This window comes from Parasteatoda tepidariorum, chromosome 6 (genome assembly GCF_043381705.1).
Source record: "Parasteatoda tepidariorum isolate YZ-2023 chromosome 6, CAS_Ptep_4.0, whole genome shotgun sequence".
In the NCBI taxonomy this organism is placed as follows: domain Eukaryota; kingdom Metazoa; phylum Arthropoda; class Arachnida; order Araneae; family Theridiidae; genus Parasteatoda; species Parasteatoda tepidariorum.
The window spans coordinates 92,342,404-92,348,764 of record NC_092209.1 but is presented as its reverse complement, the minus strand read 5'-3'; positions in this window follow the sequence as shown (position 1 = coordinate 92,348,764).

The following is a 6,361-nucleotide window of genomic DNA, read 5'->3' as shown; positions in this document are numbered from 1 at the left end:
TCATTACCCAGAAAGCATGCAACCTTTCACGGCAACCTTTCTTTTGTCACGAAAATGTTTGCACTAAAACCCTTTTTTTCAATAAAGCAAAAATATTGCAGTTTCAAAATTTTCATCCTAAAAGGATTAAAAATTATTTTTTAAAGTTTTTTTTTAAAAAAAGTATTGTCACTTATGTCCAAAATGACGTTTTAGCTGACGTCACACTAGCGATAGGATCAAATTGCATTGCCCATTAACCACATGACTACGAATTTTAAAAAATGATTTTTTTGCTCCGTTTATTATTCAAAAGCACAAAATAGGTCACAAATAAGGCAAATTTAGTATTTGAGATTTTTCTGACAAGCTGTTATCAATTTAGAGGCTGGGACATATATGTCTCGGCCGTACTTAATGTGGGATACATATGTCCCACCGTCCGTGTAGTGATCGACTTACTACAAGCACGTCTATCATTCCGGAAAAATTTATTATATAGACTTTTTTTTTACATGGTATGATGCAGGGTGAGGCAATCTTTGCATAATCCGATATTACACATTGGACAACTCCTATTTGTTATTTTTTCTATGTTCATTCGGGAAAATATGTGTAAAATATGAATGGACATAACAATCCCAATGAAGAATACGAGTGGGATATATCTGTCCCAATGAAGAGTACTAGTCTGTCCCAGCGCAAAATCACAATGCTATTTCATGCAATAAACTCTTTAGCGCCATCTAGGGGATATTCGACACACGAAACACGTATACTTGGTTCGACTCTACGACTGGGACATATTACAATGCGTTTCTAAGTGCTTTTCTAAGTTGTAATTTTTAAACATTTGTTGGGACAAATGAGTCCCGTTAGTAGCCAAAGGGTTAAAATTTCATAACAATGTGGATTTTAGCTGAGCATACAAGACTTTGTGAAAAGAAACCTTATTATTACCTAGATTTAAGATCATTTTTCACCTTGAGACTAGCTTTATGAAAGGATTTTTTCACGCTTCAAAATCCTAAGTTAACCTCAATTTAAGGTTTTTATATAAAAGGTTGATTTCTAAGGTTTCGGATGAGGGTAATGTGCGTAACACAGATTGTCACAGATCTCGTTTTAAGGTTGGAAGGTTTACACGTAAACCGCATATCAAACCTTTTTAGGTTTACATGAAAAAGGTTTTTGCTGAGTTAAAATAAACCTCATTTTGCTATCTGGGTTAGATATTTCTATACATAAGCGTTTTTCAACCTAATTAAAATATTTCGCTACAGGATATGTTTCAAAAGTACTTTAAAACAGCTATGCAGCCTACCCATGAATCCTCGACTATCTGCATTACCATTATCCAATTAAAAGTGCTACATTTTACATCTACTTCGTACAGTTCTATTTTTTAAAAAAATAAGTAGTCCAGATGTTGAGAATTTACGTCATTAAAACAATTAAAAATTTTAAAGAAAAGATGAACTTACCTAACAAAATTGTCAAAAAAGCCACTTTTGAATCTCATGCAAATTGGAAGTATTTTCAAATCCAAGTCTGAAACATTTGTTACATTATTTTCTGAAAAAAATAAAGTTTTTTTTATTAGTTTTATAGCTATAGCAGCGTTCTTCGTAAGGGGTAAAGAAAGTAAATAATCCATAAAGTAATATCTATCTAAACTACTAAATTAAGCACAGAACTGAAAAACATGAATAAAGCTGAAATAATTCTACTCTTTTAAAAAAAATTATGATTATTTGTTGCCTTTCCCAAAGACTCTACAGTCCCGGGACAATGTTAGATGCACTATAATAAGATTCTATGTAAAATATTAATTATCAGGTCATACTCTATACAGCTTTATTGTTTTTACTCGGATATTGACGCTCCTGTATCAATGGGCTAACATTGTAATGCACTACGTTAAAAATAAATACAAATAGGAAGTCTATTAAAAATCTTTTTAATAAAAACACATGACATGTTTTAATATAAAAGTATTGCCTATAAACTCAAGCGAAACATGTCATTATTGCTATGTAATGATAGTGCTATATATGTAAAACATACTACGTATCTAATATTGCTATATATGTAAAACAGGCTACGTATCTAATATTGCTATGTATGTAAAACATTTAATAATTACTACAGTACGTCTAATAATTTGATCTAATTATAACGCTGTACTAATATTGTACCCGATATAATAAATATTTTATAGTTATATAATATATCGTCTAATTTATCCTTTCGTCGAATTAATATTACACATCGTCTAATTTAACCCATTAATACACAAACGTAAACAAGTGCACAGTCACATAAAAACACTAAAGTTGTATAGTATCTTTCGCTTTTCAACTTAAAGCAATTCTAATAGGGTAAATACACCGAAGATTTATTACTATTATTAGTGAATATAACCTTTTTCTCGTTTTCTTGATGGCACAGGAAAACTACTCAATAATTACCAAGGGGTAAGTAACAAAAATATATTTAAATAGTTAACGTGAACAATACGGTACAATGGTAGACGTTACTACTTCTACATTACAATGTGGCGGTTCTCAGGCGGTTCTTGCTTTTTTACAAAATCTTAGTTTGCAGTTACGGTTACAATCTAATGATAAACTCCGCCATCTATCGGTGGTTCAATAACATGTATTTCTACAAACTCCCCATCATGGACGGGGACGTCCATAATATCTAGTAAGATTAAAGGAAAAATGACAGACAGAAAAAAACAACATTAAAGTTCAACATGAATCAAATTTTTAAGCATTATTTAAAATTTCAAAAGGATATAACAGTTGAACGGGACGTCTGATCCGACTTCCATTAGTCCATACGAGACAGCTCCGGACTTTGCCATCCCGTCCAGGGTAGACTTCTTCGATTACTCCAAGGCTCCAAAGAAATTTATTCTTTTGGGCTCCTTCGATCAAGACAACGTCCTGGACTTGAAAGTTCCGTTGATTTTCTGAAGTTGTCAACTGATGCGCAGTTTTTAGGAGAAGAACATACTGTTCTTTCCATTTGGTCCAAAAATTTTGTAAAAGTCTCATCTGGAACAGTTTCCTTTTGATNGATACGGATTTTTATCAATTGAATTTTCGAACTGGCCGATAAATTCCAACCATGAATTTGGATCTCCGAAATATTTGTTTACAGTTAATTTTGGTAGTTTTATCGTGCATTTGTTTACTTCTGTTTGATTTACAGTCTGAGAGCTAGTTACACCATTTAAATTAGAACTAGTTGAGGGAGTGGCACTAATTTGTTGAATCTTCTGTTTAATTTTACATTTATAGTTAATCAAATCTTCTACATGTGTTTCAGAGGATTCAACTTCCTTTTCGATATCTTTAACATCTAGTTCCTTTATTATCTCTTCATTTATTAATTTTATGTTCAACATTTTCTCACTTAATTGCTCTAAAGATGTTTCTAATTCATACATTGTCAAATTATCAAAGTTTTTATCTAAGTTAGTGAGAAATTTAGTAGTAGAACTTTTCAAAGCTCTTCGTTTCATTTTAAGTTTTTCTATATCCATGATATACAAAATATAATATCTCTCAATCAAAATAAACTTACCCCTTTTTTCTGGCTTTCTTTTATCCACTAAAATTCGATTCTATTCTTATCTTCAGTGCATTGCCTTTCTCGGCATCGATGCACCAGTTTCGCTTTTCAACTTAAAGCAATTCTAATAGGGTATATACACCGAAGATTTATTACTATTATTAGTGAATATAACCTTTTTCTCGTTTTCTTGATGGCACAGGAAAACTACTCAATAATTACCAAGGGGTAAGTAACAAAAATATATTTAAATAGTTAACGTGAACAATACGGTACAATGGTAGACGTTACTACTTCTACATTACAATGTGGCGGTTCTCAGGCGGTTCTTGCTTTTTTACAAAATCTTAGTTTGCAGTTACGGTTACAATCTAATGATAAACTCCGCCATCTATCGGTGGTTCAATAACATGTATTTCTACAGTATCACTTGATAATTAAGATTTTACACAGAATCTAATAGCGCTTTATTTATTTATACACTTTTATAAATATATATATGTATTTTAATAACCGTGTCATGCGATTTTTTTTCTTTTGTCCAATGAAAATACATGGATTGATATAATGACAACCTATAATTTAAAAGCAACTGGCATTAGATACAACTTGAAAAAATTAATAACAGTGGAAGATTCTTCTTGAAATAAACTCAATCTAAAACATTTACTAAGTTTTTCTCTAATTTCATTGAAAATAAGTTGATTTGAGAGAAATATGAATAAATACCTTTGTGATGGCATGACGTAGAAGTAGAGGATGTTAAGTTACAAAAAGGGAGAGACTAACTATACAAATGTCGTCAAATTTATCGGCATACCTTCGTACTGTTTAAACAGGAAACACAGAATTATAAGCTGATTTAACAAATCGATAAGTGGACAATAAGTTTCCCTTCGAATGAATATTGAAGCAATTGATAAAAAAAAATAATGCATAATTTCGTTCGAAAGATAAAAAGTTTACTCCATTTGTCTAGACAAGTTGGGTTTAAAGAATCGGTTTAATTTGAATTAGTTAAATTGCGAATCAAATTAAAGAACTTTATCTAACGAAACACAATACAGTGATGATTTTGTTATACTACTCGATGTGATGACGCGGTTGCGCAGGAGATGACCAGGATTGAATCCCTGCGATGGCTGGTGGATACGATTTCTGATTTTAAGTACTTTTTTCGAGATTTCTTTTTCCAGTTATTTGCTTTAAATTATGACTATTCTTCACTTGTTGTTAGAAAATTTATCTGTCTCGAGACCTTTACTTTATGAGCTCGCGCTTGATTTGTAGTTAAAAGTAACAAAAAATGGATAAAATTAAAAAAAGAAAAAAAGAAAAAGAAACAAGAGAAAGCGATCAGGTGTTGCCAGTTATAAATCATAAAATTTCTACCTAATTTTTCTTTTAAAATATAAATGAGCGATAAACAGTTTGAACTGTTATGCAATATAAGGGTTATAGATTGTTAACAATTAAAATTGCTTATTATTGTGTCTCGCATTCTCAGTAAATAACTAAAGATATTCAAATCAAGATTCATTTCCGTTAACATATTAAAAAAATTTTCTTACATAAAATTATAATAACTAAATAGTTCAAAAACAAAACAGCCCTTTATTCATCTTGTTTTTAAAAAGTATAAAATTTTAAGAGTAGAAAAAAAAAACAAAGATGAATGAGAGACAACCACGGTAGTTGGCGATCGAAGCGAGCAGGGGTTGAAATCTCATAACATTATTAAAAAATAATGGAACTTAACTTAAGCTAAACTTCACTTTCAGCTTCATGCACAAAGTGATGAATGGAAAAATTGTATTTAAAATACATCCGTCCGTTTGGTAAGAAAAAATAAATTGCTGGTACAGTGTTTCACTATTATTCACAATTCACTAGTACAGTGTTTCCTAAACTTATGACTTTTGTGTACCCTTTCTAAATTTTTCGCAACGCTGTGTACAATAAATGAATGTATTTTTTAAAAAATATGTTTTTCTTTTTTGGTACAAAGTTTTGTTAATAAGTTTATTTCAGAGTTTCTGTTATTTGCACCAGCGAGAAGGATGATATTGTTTTTGCTGTGATAAAAAAAAAATTGCACAAAAGTTAAAAATCGACGGTGCATGGTTTTTCGCGAAAGATTTTAATTTTAGTCAGCGTTATTTCCTTGGTGCGAAAATGTCACTTCTGTTGGCGTCATGAAAAAAAAAGGGATGAACGAATAAAATTTAGCGTCCATAAAAATGATCCCCACTCGTATAATTATGAGTAAAATGTATCAATTATGGAAGATAGAATTATTTGAAATAAATGAACAATTAAGTTTTTTGTTGAAGTTTGCATTTAATTTCATATCGTGAAAATGAGTTGGCTTTATGAAATGTGAAGAGGTTTTGCTTGTTTTTTTCTAAAATCTAGTGCACTCGGCCGTGTTTAGTGCAGCTCTGACTGCAACATGAGGTTGTAGATCTCTTTCAAAGATTGTCACAAAGAACTTCACACAAATATTTTGAATGCATTTTAATCTACTCATTTATTTTGTTCATATTCTTGGTTTTGATATTTTTCCTTGTTTCCTTATTTCACCTTTTTCGCATTTGGTGCAGAGGTTTGCCCTGTCGCTAAGAGAGGTTTTGATGGTCTCTCCCAAAGGTTTTCTACAACGTGAGAATATTCCGTGCATCCCAAAAGTGGTAGTAAATAGAGGAGGTCATTCCTGGAGGTTTCACTGCTTGTAATAATGCATGTAATGATGTGAAAGTAATGACAGAGCCTGACTAAGGCAGGGGCATATGGGGCG